Raw genomic sequence first — 22,234 nt, 5'->3', positions numbered from 1 at the left:
TGGGAATGGGAGAGGTTGCCTTCCCAAGGGAAGGGCACACCCGCTGGTTGTTCAGTGCCAAATAGTGAGTCATGAAAGCATGCATACAAGTTCAATTAATTATATTGATGCATATATATGCACATATGTATGTGTGCATATATATTCATCAATATAATTAATAAAATAAAAAATATATAAATAATAAAATAAAAAATAAAAAAAGGTCATGTGTTTGAAATGGAAGGGAAAAGACTAAATAGGACAGTTGGCAGAGGTAAAGGGAGAGGAGAAATGTAATTAAAATATAATTTTAAAAAGAAAAAAGAATTTAAACTGCAATTAAAGAAAGAAAAAGGAAACCAGAAAAACTACACATTACATGCATTCTTCTTGGTACATTGGACATGTCGAAAATCCAAAGAAATTCAGATTAATTCCTTAAAAGATTGCTTAGCAAAACACATGAAAACTTTAAGCAACAAATTAGAATATATAGAAGAATGTTAATTTAGCTATATGACTACTCTGGCAAAGGATCACATTCAAAGATCTAGGTCTGTATAATCAGTCTGTGCTGCAAACGTGCAAAATACCTTTAATTTCTCTGACTATAATATAGATATGCCTTTAGTATACATCTTTAATCCCAAGCAATGTAAAATGAGGTTAACTTCCAGAAGGAGGCAGCCATATTTGAGAGTGACATCTAATTGAAGGGCAGACCACGTGATGAATCAATGAAAGATTTGACAGAGTGATTCAGAGATAGATTACACTCAACTCTCAAAAGAATAGCACAGGAAAATGGAGCTAGTTCAGAGTAGTTCTGGAAGAGGCAGTCAATTGAGAGTCAGTTCGGCCAGTGATCTGTAAGTCAGTTGAGAGGCAGTGTGGTGAAGCTGAATTCATGGCAGTTCAGTTGGTAGATTGCAGAGGCAGAGTTAACCGGGACAGTTTTGTAGAGACTGGCTGCAGAGAGAACAAGCTAGACATACGTGAAGAAATGATGGGCCAGAGATTTAAACAGAATTAATCTGGGGCCAAGTAGAGCGATTCAGACAGAAGATTGAGCCAGAACAGCTGAGTTGAAACAGCCAGCCAGGGCTAAAAAAGCTAGAAACTGAAGTTATTCAGTAATAAGCCTTAGAGATTATGATTACATCTGGTAAATACAAGAATACAACAAAAGAGGCTATACTCATAATCTTACTTTTCTCAATATGTTAACTTTCTTTCTCATATCTTCTTACTTTCTCATCTGTGTATGCATATGTTACTGTTGAGTCTCATTAATGATTCTCTGGATGTAGAAGTCTGAAGACAACTTTCAGGACTCAGTTTTCTTGTTTTCCTTTCATGTGGGTTTTGAAATTTAAACCTAGGTTGTCAAGTATAATGGCAAGTGACTTTTACCAGTGAGCCAACTCAACAACCAAACTGTCAACCTCTTCATGTCTAGAATACATGTCTAGAATAAATCAGAATACCAAGACTACTATTAAAATCAGAAAACATGTAAGGCAGGGAGAATGGATATTTGCTGAGGTACAGGAGGAAAAAAGGGAGAAAATTGGGGGAAATATTGATGACAGTCTAGGAGCTCAACAAAGCTTTACTAGAATCTTCAAAATGATACTGGCATGGCAACAAGGGAAAGAACTTTCGCAGATCAAAAGCTTAATAATACTGCCACTAAGGCTAATGAACTTAAAGATGAGATTAAGAATATTTCTGAGAATGAAGCTATCCATAAGCCATATAGATAAACTTTGACCAAGATGTTGGCAACATTGCTTTGGAAAGACTAAAATTTTGCTACAAATTTTGTGTGCTTTGTTTTTCTCTTTGTGAGTCAGGGTGATTGCAATAGTAGCTCTGTATTGTTGACATTGAGGTTGGGTGTGCAGTATAAATAAATTGATATTATAGTTCACTGTTCTTCAAACACAAGTGAAAGTTACTAAGAGAACTGTGTGGAAGAACTGTCTTTGGAGAGACTCACACATCTGACTCTAATGTTGGCCCAAAAACATAAGTAAATGTTAGCCTAACACTAACCCATGGTAAATCTTGCTCCCCCAGAATTATGGGAGAAAGGAAATACATGTTCATCTACATAAAAGTAGATCTAAGTAATGGCTATTTTAAGATAGACATGAAAATGTGTTCTATTTCTTTCAGTAATGTATACATTTTAATTCTTCTCATTTTAAAATAATCATTTGCTTTTAAAGATTTTTCTTTAGTTAACCAAAATTCACTAGAGTGAATTGTGAGTTTTGAAGCTGCCTTTGAAAAACCAAAATTGCTTCTATTTGTTCTTGGCCTTCAAGAGTTTAGTACAGTGGTTCCTAACTTCTTAATGCTGTGACCCTTCAATACAGTATTTCATGTTTTGGTGCCCCCAACCATAAAGCTATATTCATTGCTACTTTATAACTATAATTTTGTTACTGTTATGAAACATAATGTTATGATCTGATATTAAAGATATCTGATATGCAATCTCTGTGAAAGGGTCATTCAACCCCCAAAAGAGTGGTGACCCATAGGTTGAGAACCATTGATCTAGGATAATATGTTTTCTCATAATGATGCTTAAAAAACCTCAGAGCAAGGGGCTGTAGATGTAGCTCAGTGCCAGGATTCCTTCTTGGTATGCACAGCACACTGGGTGTTATCACTCTCAAATCTATGCCAATGTGTAGAAACCACATGTAGCTGTTTTGACTGATGTTTTTAATTTTTTATACAAAAGCAAAGACTAATCACATATACTGTTTTCATTACAGTTGACTATTTTGGCATAAAGGAGGGAGTGGGACTCTATAGTGTGCTCTTTCCACAGCCTTAAGCAGGCTAAATAGACCTGCAGTGTTTGCAACAGTTGGACCTTAAGGACCTAAGTGGAGCCAATTTCCTACTGGAGTAGACTGCCCCCTGAGCTTGCTTTGCAACTCAATTCAGCTGAAACAAAGGGCGGGTCTGTGGGCTCTCCCTATATAAACACCTGCTGAGTATTAAACCTTGAGCCTTGATCAGAATTTTTCATTTCCAGACCCCCTTTCAGGTACCCAGTTCTCCATGGCTGCTGGATGGCTACACTATAGAATGACTTGTTATTTCATTACTTAGGAAATCTAATGACAGCCAAAGAAAACTGTTTTGATCAAAAGAGTCCTTAAAATAACAAGACCATATTTTTCATTTCTCTAATATTCATCCTTGATGTTTTAGAGCAAAGCTATTTATATCTAGAGAAAAATATTTTTAAAAGACTATTTATTTGAATATGCATGCCTGTACATAAGAGTACTGCATGGGTGTTTGGTGCCCATGGAAACCTGAAGCAGATGCTGGATTGTGTGCAACTGGAGTTACAAACAGGTATAACTTGGCATGTCAGTGCTGGCAATAAAACCTGGGTCCTCTTCAAAAGCAACAAGTTCTCTTAACTGCAAAGCCAGCTCTCTATCCTGAAAGAAAAAATATTTTTATGTGTCTGATCATTTCTGTAGAGGTTATATCCAATGCTACTTTTGGAGCAAATGTTTTGAAAGCCCAATGTAGATTGAAAGGCATATGTTGTAAATCTCTGCTGATGCCTTATGTTAGTGAATATTTTATGTTTTCTTAAGACATAACACAAAATTGAAATTGTTCTATCATTATGCAATATAAAGATGAGAATTACAGCGTTACTTAAACACATATGGTCCTATTGCATAATTAAGGAACCAAAGGTGAAAGTAATTGTCAATTTATAAAGTAAAAATCTGATAGTAAGAAATGCTTCTTGGCCTGAGAGTAAACAACTACTGTGTTAACCAAGTGAAAAACATACTGTTCTAGTTAGTAATTGTTATGTTGACACAGCCTAACCTCATCTGAGAAGAAGACTTCCTTCTGTAGACGGATTCCTTCCATGGATCCCATTGGCTTGAGGGCATGTCTTTAGGAGATTTCTTAAACATGGATAGCACAGATCATGGTAGATGGCTCCATTGCTAGGCAGGTGGTTTTTGGCGAGGATAAGAAAGCTAGTTAAACATGAACTATGAATGCGCCTGAGAGCAGGCAAGAAAGCTGCAGGCCTTCCTGATTCCTTCCCACACATTTCTTCCCTGAATTACTGACATGACTTTCTTTTATCAGCGCAACAGAGTAAGATGAGAATACATATCCAGTGAGATATTAGACCTTGACACACAAAGAAATAGTAATACTGTGAAGTGTTTCTCAGAAATCCTATAATATCATGAAGCATAAATGCTGGGGTTTTTGTTTCTCATGTTATTAAAATAGAGATTGCTATACAACAAAAACATGTAGTTTGCCCCTGATCTCTTCTTAAAAATATTTACTTTTCTCTAGTCTTTTATCTGTCTTATGCTCACTAAATCTCTGCTTCCACTGCAACTTGAGATTTGCTTGGCAATATACCAGTGTATGTACATCCAAGTTCTAATACCTCATACATACCACCACATGTTGCAGACCCTGAATCTCTAAACCAATGATCTTTCATTTTCTTGAAAAATTAAAATTTCTCCTATTCAGGATTAATGACTGGCTAATAGGATCCATGTATCTTCAAACAGGACTGCCTGGTTTTAAAAGAAAACAAATCTACTGATAGAGAAGAAACTCAGTGACCTTATACATAGAAAGCTCCGAGTTTACAGTATGGGAAAAAAATCAAAGCATTATGCTAAACTGAGCAGAAGTCCATTTCTTTAATTTTTTTAAACAAATGTGATGTGCTAAGTAGCATTATGTTGCCTTATTGCTTTAGATTTTTATTAAATGTGTATCTTTCATTCTTTGATGGAAGCATTTTTAGAGCTTTTCCCCTTTTTATTTATTATTCTTTTATGTATTACATCCCAACTGCAGTTTCCCCTCCCTTCTCTCCCTTCAATCTTGCCTTCCCTACCCCTTGCTTCAGACCTAGCCCCCGCTATTACCACCCCTCAGAAAAGAGCAGCCTTCCAGGGACATCAACCAAATATGGCATAACAAAATACAATAAGACCAGGCACATGTTCTCATATTAAGGATGGATCAGGCAACGCAGCAGAAGGAAAAGGGTCCCACAAGCAGGCAGAGTGAGAGACAGCCCCCGCTCCCACTGTTAGGAATCTCCTAAGAACACTGAGCTGCACCACCATATACCAGGGACCTGGGTCAGCACTATTCAAGCTCCCAGACCTCTGTGAGACCATTTGAGTCCCAGTCAGTTGTTTCTGTGGATATTAAATATATCAATAGATAAGTAAAACAAAGCATGATCCTATTCACTCTTTCATCACCTTGTCATAGTTTTAAAATAAAGAAATGTGAGTCTCCCTTATTTTTTTCGTTTTATGGACCATTTTGGATATTCAGAGTTTCTTACAAATTTTCTGTAAGTTTTGGGGTTAAGTCACTCACCAAAACACAGACTTCAACTGGAGTTTTAATAATAACAATTTGGGGAACTTTGCCTTTTAAACAATAAATCCCAGTAGTTCATCTCTCCATTAATTTTTGGTCTTTTATTTCTTCCAACCCCATATACAGCTTCTTGTCATATTAAATTTATTTCTAAGTATTCTAATTTTTTGATGCCATTATAAGTGGAATTTGTTTTTAAATTCACTTTTCCATTTTTCTTTTATTGGGTATTTTCTTTATTCACATTTAAAATGTTATCCCCTTTCCAGGTCTCCCCTCCAAAAATCCCCATCCCATCCCCCCTCCCCTGCCTCAGTGAGTGTGGTCCCTGACCCACCCACCAACTCCTGCCTTCCTGCCCTGCATTCCAGTACACTAGGGCCCAAGGGCTGCTCCTCCCACTGATGCCCAACAAGGCCATCCTCTGCCACCAAATTTGTCCCCATCCTCTTCTTTCTGGGCTCTCAAGGCTACTGTCTTGAGATCCTCTTGTTCTGGCCTATCATTTGTCTCAAAATGAGCTTTCATTAGGTTAGTGGGTTTTTTTTAAATCTATAATTCTTGTGAATGCTTGCATTTGAAATTCTCCAGATCCAGACAATTTAAAGGAGAGAACAATCAACAAAGTATGCTATATTTAAAAGGGAGTGGAGGCAAACAGAACTGTTTATTTCCTCCAGGACCCTTGATTTCTTCCTTCTGTTCCCCATCTTCCCTACACTGATTTCTCCATCTGTCATGTTTTACTCTTCTGAAATCAGCTTCTGCTCTTAATGGTCCAGACTTAGAAATCAATGTTGATTTCAATCAACTTCAGATTGATGTAAAAGGTCCACTGCAGATCCAAGAGCCAGCTGTGTGAAACTAAGGGAAATACGACTGTCAGCTTTTCCTTAATTATATATCTCTGCACATTTTTAGCATGCTGGTGTTATAATGACCCAGCAGACATTTTATTTTAGAAAGGAAATGATGGGATAAGTCACAAAAGATTGTTTCTTAAATCCTAACATTGCCATGATGATGTTTAACAAAAACAGTTTATTCCTAGCTCATTGTCCTGTCAGGAGTTATTTAATTTTTTGTTAGCTTTTTAGAAATTATTTTTGTATGTGGAAGAATAAGATAAATGGCACTCTGGTTCTCTTTGAGAGTAAATTCTTTGCAATGTAAAGAGTGGAATGAGGCCTCTTGTCTGACTGTTGAGAGACCTCAGGTTCTCACAGTCTTTCAACCAATCCACTTCTCATTTCAACTGACCTTGGTTCTGGTGACTGAAGGCAAAATGCTGTAAGGAGATTGTTTTCTGTCTCATAGCAGGATACATATGTTTAGCTTTCAGGGTTATAACAAAAGAAGGTACCTTATTTTGCATTTCACTTTACCAGTACCTTCTGGGAGTGGGGGAATTTGCTCTGCCTGGCTCCTGTTTAGACGTTATGTATCCTGATATTTCTTACTTCACCCAAAAGCATATAGAGGCATCACAGAATAGAAAGGAAGAGTGTTGGAGTCACCAAGGAAAGCAGTAAAGGAACTGTCCACACTGTGTTATCATCACCAAAGCATGTTTTCACTTTATATAATACTTTAAACAACTGTAATTTAGATACAGCAAGCTTCAGAAGAAAAAGTACAGTATGACTCACATGCCCAATTTCCCACTAATTCTCTGACTTCTCCATTATGAAAAGCTACCAGAGGACAAAATTTGATAGTCTGTGATCATAGTTTATATTGTGTTCATGTTGATATTTTAACAAATACATTATGCATGTGTATATAAAATTATACCATTATTGTAATTATTTAGTCACTGTGTGTTACTTATTTGTATAGATCCCATGGTCATTAGTAACTCTTTAGTGACCTCACTGTGTCCTCTTTTCAGGAATGTTATGTAGTTGAAAATAATGGGAGTATGAGTAAGTCTATGAGGTTGTCTTCTTCTACTTGGCAATATGCCTTCAAAACTCCTGAGAGTTATGTGATAGTTCAATATCCTCTCAGAACTAAATAATATTCCATTGCTTAGAAGTATCAGATTACATTTTTTTTCTGTAGGATATTGTGGTTGTCTCCAACTTATGGTAATTATGAAGATACCATAAATATTCATGAGCAAGTTTCTTCTAGAGATGTGAGATTTTTTTACTTATTTTGGGTGACTACTGAATAAAGTGATCTCACATGTCTACTTTAAAACTAATCTAAGTTTAGACTGTGTTTAGCTTTGACTCAAAAGATGTCAAGCTTTCTTCCTATTGGCAATACAATTCAAAATTTCTATCAAAAGTGAATGAGAGGGACTGTTGCTCATACAGTAGCTATCATCGTGTCATACTATAATATTTATAAAGCATTTCATATTTCAACTTGTAGTTTCACTTAACACATGAGGTTTGGTACCTCATTTTTATGTTTCATAAATTATTTTTATTCTTTTTGAAATTACCTTTTTTTTATAGTCATCATTACCTGCCTCCCAGTCTGCCCTCCCACAGTTCCTCATCTCATTCCTCCTCTCCCCTATTCCCAAGAGGATGTCCCCACCCTCAACCCCCCATCAGGCCTTTATCAACTGTAAATCTTACATGAAGACATAGCTGTTCAATCCCTGGACCATATTTTAATAGAGCCACTTATTGTATTCTCATAAAGTTAGGATTTTGATTATTTTTTGCAAGGCAGTCCTTTGAATATCAAATACCTCTTTGCAGATAGGTTTCTTCAATGTAGCCTGCCTTACTGCTTATGTACTGTCTTTCTATGAACAGAACATTTTGACTCTAGTGAGTGCAATCTTACTGGTTGCTGCTTTCACTGGTCAGACATATTGTTTTGTTATGTGTCATAACCACAGCAATAGTCAAGGTCTTATTGTAAGAGTTGTGTTCTACAGTGAGTTGTATGATACAGTTTGATTATTTTTGTTCTCTCTCTCTCATGCACACACACACACACACACACACACACACACACTCATGGTTTATTTTGGTTCCATTGATTCTTATCTACTGTTTACTGCCACAGTGTCATCATTCCTCAGCTTTACAAAAAGTTTTAAATTTGAAAATAATGTTATTTCCATCCAGTTCTGTTGCAACTGTATGTTGTATTTGGTCTTTAGCCTTCTCTATGTACTTCATGTTGACAATTTCTTCAAGTGACTTACTACAGTTTTTATTGGAATATCCTTGTACCAAGGCAAGAACTTAAGGTCTATGTGAAACTGCTTCATTTTCTGCTCATAAGCACAGATCATCTCTGTACTTGACTCAGTTCTTCAGTTGCTTTCACTGGGTTGTTTAGTTCTCTCTGTATAAATCTTACACAAATGTCTATGATACTGATAGCCTAAGCATTGCATATATTGAGGGGTGCTAATGTGAACGGCATGCTCCTTTCACATTCAAGTTATAGCAGTGTTTTGTTGACTTATACAAAAAGATGCTTTTCATTTTCTAAAGATCTTTTAAGGCATGTCTGGACCATGCTTGAAAAGTGCATCTTGCTGATCTACACTCGTCAGAACACATCCTGTCTTGTCCTAATATTGATGCAAATGTTTCTACTTTCAGTACGAAATATGAAGGTTTTTCTTTTTGGTGTGTGTGTGTGTGTGTGTGTGTGTGTGTTTTAATTATTACTTTAAGATTATAATTTAATTTCAACATTTCTTTCTTACCTTTCTTCCTTCCAAACACTCCTGAATAACCGTCCCAGCTCTACTTCAAATTCATGGCCTCTACTTTCTTTCACTAATGTAACGTGTATATATGTATATGTATAAACATATATTTTTTCTAAATATAACTTGCTCTGCCCATATACTGGTAGTTTTCAGGCCTGAACATTTGGCACTAGATGGACTATGCACGTGCTCTCCTCGTGAGTACTATCAGTGCTAAAGAAAACTGAAAGCGTGAACTTTGAATTAAATGAATGGAAATGGAAAGAGCACATTGAATGAGGCAACCTAGATGCAGAATGAAAAGTGTTGCCCACTTTCTCTTACTGTAGGCTCCTGGGTTAAAAATCATGCTTGTAGTAACACAGAGACCAGGAAATTAAAGGAGACCATTGCTGAGAGAAGGGTTGGAAAGCCATAGAGAGGATACAAGTAATCTGGTCAGGGAAATGGGAAAAGAGGGACTCCTCAGGGAGAGGAGGAGAGGGAAACACAGGTAGTGTCTTTGGGTTTTATTTTTATGAAAGTCCTTAGAAAGACTTAAGAGGGTCCTTAAGAAAATCATGGACCCTGTTATACCACTCCTGGGCATATACCCAGAGAATTCTTCAGCATGCAATAAGGACACATGCTCCACTATGTTCATAGCAGCCCTATTTGTAGTAGCCAGAAGCTGGAAAGAACCCAGGTGTCCTTCAACGGAGGAATGGTTACAAAATATGTGGTATATTTACACAATGGAGTATATTCAGCAGTGCTGACCAGCATGGTTGGTGACACCTCAGCTGCTATCTTATGCTTCAAGGCAGTGCTTAGCATCAGATACTATGAAAATACACTGATGAGGATGTGGTGGGAAATTTACAGCATGTAGACTGAACCTGATGAGTAGACTGTCTTTGTAATAATAAATAAAGTTTGTTGTAATAATAATAAAAAAAAGAAACAATGAATTCATGAAATTCTTAGACAAATGGATGGAGCTGGAGAACATCATACTAAGTGAGGTAACCCAGTCTCAAAAGATCAATCATGGTATGCACTCACTGATAAGTGGATATTAGCCTAGAAACTTTGAGTACCCAAGACATAATCCACATATTAAATGATGTCCAAAAAGAATGAAGGAGTGGCCCCTGGTTCTGGAAAGACTCAGTGCAAGAGTATAGGGGAATTCCAGAACAGGAAAGTGGGAAGGGGTAGATGGAGGAACAGGGGGAGGGAAGAGGGTTTATGTTACTTGCGGGGAGTGAGGACCCAGAAAAGGGGAAATCATTTGAAATGTAAATAAAAAATATATCAATAAAAAAAGCCAAGGGCTAAGAAAGTAGATCATGGCAGAGTACATAGAAGACCCTCTCTTTGACCCTCAGCACTTAATAAGTGGTGGGTGAGTAAGATCCTATTTTCCAATCTCACCTAGCTAGGACAGTGGTTTTTAGACTATCCTGAGTATAATGGTTACCACGTTATTTCTATAATAACAATGATAAAGAATCTTTCATATATTTTTGTCCTTTATTCATCAAAAGTTTTCGTTTACTGCTGCATACTTAGCTCTTCTTTAAAGGTATCCAGTTTGTCTGTAACTAACACTTGTCTCATAAAAATTCTTTGCAATTTCTGTTTGCACAGATTCTATTACACTAATTTTGGAAATACTTTCTTCCACTCTGTGGCTTGTATTTTTTTTTTTTTTGCTCATGAAATAAATCATGTATTTAACATAAAAAAAAGAAAATCACGTCCTCCAGAACTGAGACATTTCACACTGGAGTAATGCATTCTGTGAGATGATTATTTTCACATCTGATGTTGTGATCATGCCAAAGACAGCACCATTTTTAACTGATGATGTAACAGATCTCACTGTCCTAACTCTCCTTTTGTCCCCTCTCTCTTTGACCAGCTTTTCCTTCCTTTCTTTCTTCTCCTTATTCTTCTTCACCTGTTCCATGAAGTAGTGCTATCAGTAAAGTCCTTTTTCTGATAGCACTACACTGAAGTGAGAATTCTTTGAGTGTATATTTGTGTGTATGTATGTATATACATATGTATGTAATTTATCCCTTCAGCAGTTATAGCATTGCTGACATTAATACCAAATACTTACCCCATGATATACACATTCCTATATGCATGTTAAGGGTACAGGCATGTATGCATAAGGAAAATCACATTTAAATGTGGAGGAAATAATTATTGAATCAAGTAATATTTCAATAGAAACATTTAAAATGTAATGTAATTGGAGAAAGTACTGGAAAGTACATGTGTTCCTGTAATGAACAGAATAAAAGGAAATTATAGATATACCACATTTTTGCATCCATTCTTCTGTTGAGGGATACTTGTGTTCTTTCCAGCTTCTGGCTATTATAAATAGGGCTGCTATGAACATAGTGGAACATATATCCTTATTTCATGCTGGGGAATCCTCTGGGTATATGCCCAGGAGTGGTATAGCAGGATCTTTCTGAAGTGACATGCCCAGTTTTCTGAGGGACTGCCAGACTGATTTCCAGAGTGGTTGTACTAATTTGCAACCCCACCAGCAGTGGAAGAGTGTTCCTCTTTCTCCACATCCTCGCCAACATCTGCTGTCTCCTGAGTTTTTAATCTTAGCCATTCTGACTGGTGTAAGGTGAAATCTCAGGGTTGTTTTGATTTGCATTTCCCTGATGACTAGTGAAGTTGAGCATTTTTTAAGATGTTTCAACGCCATCCGAAGTTCTTCAGGTGAGAATTCGTTGTTTAGCCCTGTACCCCATTTTTCAATAGGGTTATTTGGTTTCCTGGGGTCTAACTTCTTGAGTTCTTTGTATATATTGGATATTAGCCCTCTATCTGCTGTAGGGTTGGTGAAGATCTTTTCCCAATTTGTTGGTTGCCGATTTGTCCTTTTGATGGCGTCCTTTGCTTTACAGAAACTTTGTAATTTTATGAAGTCCCATTTGTCAATTCTTGATCTTAGAGCATAAGCTATTGGTGTTCTGTTCAGGAACTTTCCCCCTGTACTGATGTCCTCAAGGGTCTTCCCCAGTTTCTTTTCTATTAGCTTCAGAGTGTCTGGCTTTATATGGAGGTCTTTGATCCATTTGGAGTTGAGCTTAGTACAAGGAGACAAGGATGGATCAATTCTCATTCTGCATGCTGACCTCCAGTTGAACCAGCACCATTTGTTGAAAATGTTATCTTTTTTCCATTGGATGTTTTCAGCCCCTTTGTCCAGGATCAAGTGGCCATAGGTGTGTGGGTTCATTTCTAGATCTTCAATCCCGTTCCATTGATCTGCCTGCCTGTCACTGTACCAATACCATGCAGTTTTTAACACTATTGCTCGGTAATATTGCTTGAGGTCAGGGATACTGATTTCCCCAGAATTTCTTTTGTTGTTGAGAATAGTTTTAGCTATCCTGGGTTTTTTGTTATTCCAGATGAATTTGAGAATTGCTCTTTCTAACTCTATGAAGAATTGAGTTGGGATTTTGATGGGTATTGCGTTGAATCTGTATATTCAGCCATTAGAAACAATGAATTCATGAAATTCTTAGGCAAATGGATGGAGCTGGAGAACATCATACTAAGTGAGGTAACCCAGTCTCAAAAGATCAATCATGGTATGCACTCACTAATAAGTGGATATTAGCTTGGGAAACTGGAATATGCAAGACATAATCCACACTTCAAATGAGGTACAAGAAGAATGGAGGAGTGGCCCCTAGTTCTGGAAAGACCCAGTGTAGTAGTATAAGACAAAACCAGAACACGGAAGTGGGAAGGGATGGGTGGGAGAACAGAGGGAGGGAAGGGGGCTTATGTGACTTTCGGGGAGTGGAGAACCAGAAAAGGGGAAATCATTTGAAATGTAAATAAAAAATATATCGAATAAAATTTAAAAAAAAGAAAAAGAAAAAAAAGGAAATTATAAAAAGATATAAGCATATAATTTACTATACCAATTCTACTATTATTTTTACAAAAATTTATTCAACACATTATGTATCTTTATGTACATTTCAGTCAATTTACCTCTGTTCTTACTTTAAATACTATTTTTGGTCATTTTCTTAAATGTAGAAATTTTTTCTAAGGATGTCTTTTTTTCTTTAATTTGAAAGAATGTTTGTGTAGAATATTTTGTCTAAAACATAAGAATTTGTTTATTAAATCTCTTTGTAGAATTTCTAAGGCTGTTTTAGAAGGCAATCTTGCATTTATTCTTCTATTTAAAAAAAAAGGTAATTCTATCTGGCTTCTTTCATGATACTTTTTGTTTGATTTTGTACAGTTTCAATATAATAGGCCTGGCATTTCCTCTGTTTGTTGACCATTTAGTCCAATTTATATTTTTTCATCTCCTGTGCCCATATTTTGATGTTTAGTTCAATTTAAGGTAACTTCTCATTCTTCATCACTTCAAGTATTTATTTTCTATTCTTTGATCTTATGCACCTGTGCTCGTATTCCTATATCAAGAGGGTATAGATTTTATGGTTGCCACAAATTTTCTGTGTTCTCATGCATTTTTCAGCCTGAGTATTTTTTTCTTTTTAATGTTTAATTTCAGACTTAGAGAAAGCTTTGCCAGGCTTCAGGCTTATTCTCTCCGCTATTTCGTCTGCGGCATATTTCAGCTACATGCTTGCTTCAGCGCATACTGCCCACTGCTCTAGCAGGCTTCCTGTTTTATGACTTAGACTGCTTATCATAGTAAGCACAACTGTATTAAAGTCCTGCATAATAGTTACAGAACAACAGTGGTACTGTTTTATAATGTTCTTTAAGAAACTTAGTATAAGAATACCCATGATACAATCCACAGACCACATGAAGCTCAAGAAGAATGAAGACCGAAGTGTGGGTAATACTGTTCTTCTGAGAAGGGGAACAAAATACTCACGGGAACAAATATGTAGCTAAAGTGTAGAGAAGAGACTGAAGGAAAGGCCACCCAGAGACTGTACATCCTGAGGATTCATCCAATATACAGTCACCAAACTCCGAAAGTATCGTGGATACCAAGAAATGATTGCTGAAAGGAGCCTGATATGGCTGTCTCCTGAGAGGCTCTGCCAGAGCCTTCCAGCCAACTTAGTGGGGGTCTCCAATGTCCAAGTTGGGGAAGGGACTAAAGGAGCTGAAGGGGTTTGCAACCCCATAGGTAGAACAACAATATCAACCAACCAGACCATCCCTCGCCCAGAGCTCCCAGGTACTAAGCCATTAACCAAGGGGTACACATGGCTCTAGCTGCATGTGTAGCACAGGATTGCCTTGTCAGGCATCAAGAGGAGGAGAGGTCGTTGGTCCTATGAAGCCTCAAGAGATGCTCCATTGTAAGGGAATCGAGGGTGAGGAGGTGGGAGGGGGTAGGTGGAGGAACATCCTCATAGAAGTGGGAGGATGGGATAGAGGCTACCTGGGAATGGGGAAAACTGGGAAAGGGTATAACATTTGAAATGTAAATAAAGAATATATCCAATAAAAAATTACAAAAAAGAACCTTAGTATAATAAGTGCATCAATAATTATAGATACGTGAGGCTAACATTTGGGGATAGGTTAGGGGGCAGATACATTCTACATTGCTGTGATTAGGGCTCCATCTCCTTGAGACTGTGTCTGGCCCGAGACCCTAAGTATGTTTCTAATTCATTCTTAGATGGTATATTATATTAAGAGTAGACTAGATATAAACATTTTAAATTATTTCTTTTATTTTTTGATATAGTGTAATCATATCATTTCCGTCTCTTTCTTCCTTCCCATTTACTTCCCTTCCTCTCTTTGAAATTGATGTTATCTTGTTCATTATAATTTATACAACACACACACACATACACACACTGTATTGTTTGTATAATCTTGCCGATATGTATGTTTCTGTGGTTATTTGATATTGGATAATCAACTGGTGTGCTCTTCCCTAGAAAATATTATTTCTCCCACTTTCAGCCTTCCAAAGTTTTCCATAGTTCTTCGTAAAGGATTAAAATCTTGTGACATCCATTGTCATTGTTGTTTTAGGTTCATGTTTACACAGTCATGGTATTAAGACTTCATGGGTATCATGTCAGATATTTCTAGAAGACACAATCTGAGAGCAAACTCCCTGATATTCTGGCTTCTAATCTTTCTATCCCCCCTTTCTGTAATGATCTTTGAGCCTTAGATGCAGGAGCCATATTGTATAAAAGATTTTTTGTTCTCTATGCAAATATGTGGAGCTGCTGAACTAGTATTTTCATGCCTCCATTTCATGTAGGTTTTGAAATACAAATGTATAGTAATTTTACATCTGATAAAATAATTGAACTTGAGGGGAGATTGCTTTAAGCACACAGTGTTCTGATATACAAGTGTTCCTGTTGTTTTTCTGTTTTCATTTTCATCTGACATTAACTGTAAGAAATGGCCAAACTTTTCTTGCAAGTAAAAGTCACAATAAATGTGATTACTTGGGATGTTTTGTTTGACCAGAAACCCTGAAATTTGAAATCTGACTCCTCTCCTCCCAGATGTTTGAGAATACCATGCATTCCAGTTAAAGGTTCACTACACAGAGTACTAACTCCCTTCCAGGTTTGCATTGGATTTCTCCTCATATACATTGTAATTATCAGGATCTGTGTAACTGCTCAACGTCAATAGCAGTATTTAGTCCGATGTCTTAACTTCTTTAATAAAGCAACATTATTAGTATTTCCTTCTTTTTACTCTTTTATCTGTTTGCTCATACAGTACAATGACAAATTCTAAGATATTTTGTTTGCATAAGTGAGAACTCATCATTTAAAGAATATATTTTTTGGATATATATATATATATGTATATATATATATATATATATATACATATATATTGTTCTTCCTGTATCTATTACCCAGTAAGTAATTACTATTTTATTTCCAAATGTTCAACTGGAGATTTATTTATCCTGGGTGAAAGAAATGAGCTATTTTATTTTTCAAGAGCTAAATTGTGTAGTGCTGGATGGTTTCATACCAACTTGACAAAACTGGAGTCATTCAGTAAGAGGAAACCTCAAATGAGAAAATATCTGCAAAAAAATTGGTCTGTAGAAATATCTGCGGTGCATTTTCTAGATTGATGATTGATATTGGAAGGGCCAGCTCACCCTGGGTGCTCCCTGTCTGGCCCGGTGACCTTGGGTGCTATCAGAAAGCAAGCTCAGTAAGTCATAGTCAGTAAGCAATTCTCCTCCATGGACTTCCGTGTCACTTCCTGCCCCCGGGTCCTGTCCTTTCTTCTCACAGTGATGGATTTAATGGCTGCTAAATAAAATCACCCTCTCCTCCCTAAGTTGTTTTTGGTCATTGTGTTTTCTCACAACAATAGAAACCCTAACTAAAACATTTGCAGTAATATAAATGAAAGAAAATAAAATCATGTTACTGTGAATTATTAACTTGTGACCTGATACAAGTGATTATAATATAAATTGCATATAATTATTGATAGTAACTTCAGGCTATATTCCTTCAGATTTCAAAATACTTTTTGGTCATAAATTCTTATTAATGTCTAAAAAATTTAGACATTTACTATCTTCCTTTAAAATCACTTCTTTAAAAATTCCATATAGTAATATGACTGAACAACCTCACTTCCCATATCATCCAACTGGCTGTGTCACCCATGTGTATCTCTGTGCTCTCTTAGGAGGCTACTTTGCCTTCTCCAGTTTGTCTTGTTCCCAATCAGTTCTTTTCTCATTTGTCCCTAAAGCAAGCTTGTCAGAATTCTACTGCCTTCAAGTAGATTATCCTGTTGTCACTCAAATACAGTTCTTTTATGAAGGTATTGGGGCCAAGCCAAAGCCAAAGATGTCTGTGTCAGCACCAGAAATTAAATCCTAACACTTTTGTTCATACATGGAATGTATCTTCAAATATCAAACTAAATTTATTTTATATAATTCTGTCAAACTTATACAAATATGTCAAGTGAATGATCTCACGCATTCCCTCCCACCCCCAGTAATTTTGTAGTTGGTCAAAGTTTCTATTCCACTACGTAAGCATAGTGAGTCTTTGGAATGTGATTCAGTGTTTCCCAAAATTGCTTGTTGTTTTCAAATGTTTAGTTTGCAAATACTAGTTACGGATTCACCAGCAACTGATGGACTGCACAGATTGTGCCATGGCAGAGGGAAGACAGGGAAGGTGGAGTTTTGAGAATAGTGCCATAAGTTGACCACAAAGAGAAAGACTGTGAAAATAGTGTGGAGAAAATACAAAAGCCTTGTTAATAAAAGGAAAACAAGACAAAATAATGAAAAAATTGAATGTAAATGTATAGATCTTAGTATTCTCATAAGAATCAAGTTTAGGCTAATGTGCAGAGTATACATGTAATACATTGAAATATATTAACATATGTGTGTATGTGTGTGTAATGAACACAATTCATGAAGAAATATATGTATTTATATGGTTATATGTCATGAAAATCAAAGAGACAGTGTATATAGTCTTTGTAAGGATGTTTTTAAATTAATGCTAGGATAATTCAATACTAGCATAAACTCTAGAAAAGATTTGGGTATTTGAATCATTTCAAGAGAAGAGCTAGGGAAAGGACCCAAGGAGCCGAAGGGGTTTATAGACCCATAGGAGGAAAAACTATATGATCCTACCAGTACCCCCAGAGCCCCCATGGACAAAACTAGCAACCAAAGAGTACTCATGGAGGGACCCAGGGTTCCAGCCGCATATGTAGCAGAGGATGGCCTTGTCAGACATCAATGAGAGGAGAGGACCTTGGTCCTGTGAAGGCTCGATGCCCCAGGGTAGGGGAATGCCAGGACAGGGAAACAGGAGTGGGTGGGTTGGTGAGCAGGGAGTAGGGGATGGGATAGGGGGTTTTGGAGGGAGAATGAGGAAAGGGGATAACATTTGAAATGTAAATAAAGAAAATAACTAATAAAAAAGAAAAATGAGTAAATATTATTCTGTTTTGTACAAGAAATTATAAAATACCAAGAAAAATTGAGCAAAGAAATTGAAATATCAAAAAAGACCGGACATAAATATCTAAAAATACTAGCATAAACCAAACTGTTTTAATATTTTTTGTTATGATGCTTAGAGTTCATTCTAAGCCTTTTAACATTTCCATGGCTGCCTTATCTTCTTTTGGAGGATGCATGCTGTAATTCACACTATATGTCTCTTCCTCCTTCCTTCTCTTATAATTGCTTTTCTACTCATAATATTTCATGTGCCTATTATTTCTGTTTATTTATTTTTAGTCCTATCTAACCTATTTCAATTCTGTGAGAAATGAACTTATCATTATTTCAACTCTGATTCTTAATCTCTTGCAGAAATATGTATGATATACCCACTCAGCTTATAGTGAAGACATAAATATCTGTTGGCAAACATTGAATGAGACATGCTAGAGCTCTCATTTTTATATTGTAGCTTTTCTCTTTTTGTTTAGTTTAAATGATTGACTTTTTTCTAAGAATTATAGAATTAAAAATGAATGGAAAATACTCTCGCTATATATATTTTAAATGACACCATAGGTATTACTGTTTTAAATACAAACTTCAATGATCGTTCACTTGTCTACCCAATGCTGAATTAATTTATAAATATATTCTTTGAAAGTTCCATATGTGGGTAAAATGTATTTAGGTTATATACTTCCACATCCCTCATTTCTTCCATGCAACTCCTTCCTGACCATCCTTACCTCTCCATCTCAAATTAATGTTGTCTTTATGTTTCTTTTCTCATAATTTATGGAGTCCAGATAGTACTGCCTGTAAACACAGAGTTGTAAGACTCCATCCACTGGGAAATGTGTAACCTACCATAAGTCACACCACTAAATAAATCTTACTGTCCCTCATCCATGGCCATCACCTAGATACCAAGCCTGATACTTGAGCCTTGAATGACTCAGACTTGTGTATGTATTATCTTTCTAGCCATCACTGCTATGAATTCATGAGAACAATTTCTCTGTCATATCCAGAAAACATTATTTTTCAGGAACCTCCCCTGAATTCTGTCTCTTAGAATTTTTCAGCCCAAATTTCTCCCTGAGCCTTGGGAGAAAAAGAGAGGTTGTAATACAGATGTCCCATCTGGACTGAACATTCTATCACCAATTGTTCTCTGGGCCTTAAACTGTTAAGAGTCTCTATATGTATGTATGTATGTATGTATGCATGTATGTATGTATGCATGTATGTATGCATGTATGTGTTTTTTAAAATAGATCTCTGTGTATCCATTTCTGCCTGAAACTCACTTTGTAAACCAGGCTGGCTGTAACTCTGAGATCCAGCCTACCTCTGCAACTTCAGTTGCTGAGGTTAAGGGCCACTACTGCCTGATTTGTGGGGCTCTGAATTAATCACCATCCAGTGCATAAAGAATTGTCTCTAAAGAGGGTTGAGAATTCATTAGTTTATTGATATAAAAATAAGTGTTTAGAAGGAAGTTTGGATACTGGGTCTCTGTTTAGAAAAATTTAGTAGGGCCTAAGTTCTTCTTAGCTGTGAGTTCTCTGCTCGGATTATGCTACCAGAAATGAGCACATTTATTCCTATGTAGTAGTCTTTAAATAAAATTAAAATGTGGACATGCATCCATGTATCATTTATGCACATATTGTACCAATATGCATAGATTACCAATTAGGCTATTGTTACATTTTGCATCGGATACATCTGTATAAGATTATTGATAGATTTTCTTGCCTTCAGCAGTCTGCAAAGTATGATATGGTTCTTTGAGACCGAACCATATCTCCTGTGGTATTAGAAACTCCACTATTCCAAATCCTGTGATCAAAATATGTAGTGTCTTTAGCAATAGCATCTTACCATTGGTTCTCATGGGAACCAAGAAGAGCAAAAGTTGCCTGGTCTCACTTTCCCAACAACTGGGAGTATTGGATCCTATTTCTGACCCTGTTTTTATTTACTCGTTTGATATCTTATGTCATCTGGAAGATCTTTCTTGCACTGTGTGGTGTACTTCCAACTAAATTTAATATATAATGTTTAGGAAGCTTTAAGACAGCAGGTTTGCATATAGTTTTTGCAAGCATCCCTCACTCTACCCATCTAGATCACACAGCTCTGAACTACTCTAGCATTCTCCTCCTCACCTTATTTGCCCTTTCTCACCATATCTCCTGTCTTCTAACATTATCTCCCTTAAGCTCTTTTCTCTCACTCCGAATGTGTCCTCTCTAGATTCCTGGGTTGTGCTGCTACTCCAGGTAAAATGGATGAATCTGAAAGCTTGAAGCTCAGATTTACAAATGAATGAGAGGATGATGCGTTTGGCCTTTGGGGGCTGTGCTATCCTGTTCTGCATAATTACTCCTGTTCCAGTAATTCATCTTCAAAATTCATAATTTCATTTCCCTTCATCATTATGTAAATTTCCATTTGATATATGTACCATGTTTCCATTATCTTTCCATCAATTGATGCTCAGCTAGGCTGATCCCATTTCCAACAGATTGTGAACAGAGCAACAATGAGTGTAGGTGTGTAAATATCTCCATAGTAGGACATAGAGATGAATGGTGTATTTGGGTCAGATAGACATCTCTTTCTAGATTATACATATTGTATAAATACTTTGCCTGTGTATATGTCTCTGCACAATAAATGTCTCTCTTACCTGCAATTGGCCATGGAGTTTGTTAGATTCTCTGAAGGTCAAGTTAAAGATGGTGGTGAGCTACTACATGAGTCTTAGGAATTAAATCTGGGTCCTCAAGGAGAACTACAAATGGCTTTAATTCTTGAGCCAGTTCTTTGCCCCCTATTTAAATTTTTGAGGAACTTCCATTGTGTTTTTCAGGGTGCCTAAATTGATTTTGAGTCCCAATAATAGGGAATAGGGGTTCCAAAATCCCCATGTACACACTAAAGTCTGCTGTCATTTTTGTCATCATAGCAAATCTACTTAAGAATGAGATCCATTGTTTTAATCTGCATTTCTCTCATTTTTCAGCCAACACCGTTAATATTTATTTTTAGCCTTTTGTTCTGTTTAGAAAGTCTCTCTTCATAACTAAATTCATTGTAAATGGGGTCCTTTGACAACACATCTTAAAAATAGTTTACATTTTCTAAATATAAATCCTCCATTGGGTAAATAACTGATGAAAATTGTCTCCAAAGTTGTGGGCTTCCTGTTTGATTTACGCTTTTCTTTCTTGTGCAGGTTTTTAGTTTCACATCCATTTGGCTTCCACTGTAGTACAGTATAACTTTATAAATTGTTTCCTTGTGACTTTTATTTGAATCAGTTGTGCATTTTCCCATTCATTTCCACTTTTATTAATGTGGGTCTTCTGTAGCTTTCAGTTAATCCTGGTAAGGGTGTGTTGACCTTTTCTTTCCTTCAGAGAAACAGCTTTTCATATCACAGCTTCTTTGCATATATTTGTTTGTTGCTTACTTTGATTGCATTGATTTCTGTCTCACGTTATATTATTTCTTCCTGTCTACTGCATTTGTGTTAACTTCTTCCTGTTTTTCTAAACTCTTGGGGTACATTAACAAATTATGTTTGTCTCCTTATTTTTAAAAATGCAGGCATTTAGAATGCTATTTTTTTCTTCTTGGACTGCTTTCCTTGTACCTCAGAGATTTTAGTATATTTTGTTTTAGTCTTCAGTTAATTCTGAGATAGATTTTGATTTTGTTCCTTATCCTTTCTATGACCCAATTATTATTGAGTACTCTGTTGTATAGTTACCAGGGTTTTGTGAATTTACTGGTGTTATTTTAGATTTCAGAATTTGTTCCATTTTGATTATGCAGAACACAAAGAGTAATTTCAATTTTTTCTGAATGTTTTGAGATTTACTTATATATGGTCAGTTCAATAGCATCTAAACCCTGCCGAGAAAAAACATGTTTTCTGTAGTGTGGCATGAAGTACCCTGTGGAATGAATTAGTCTTTTGGGACTACTTGTTCAACTATGTCATCTTTCCTATACTTCTTTATTTACTTTTATTTGTCTGCATGGCATGGTCATAGAGGATAATGGAGTGATAAAGACATCGACTGGTTCTATGCTGGGTTTCTTCTGTGTCTTCCCAAGTCCTTTAC

This window comes from Apodemus sylvaticus, chromosome 9 (genome assembly GCF_947179515.1).
Source record: "Apodemus sylvaticus chromosome 9, mApoSyl1.1, whole genome shotgun sequence".
NCBI lineage: Eukaryota > Metazoa > Chordata > Mammalia > Rodentia > Muridae > Apodemus > Apodemus sylvaticus.
Note: the sequence above shows the minus strand (reverse complement) of the source record.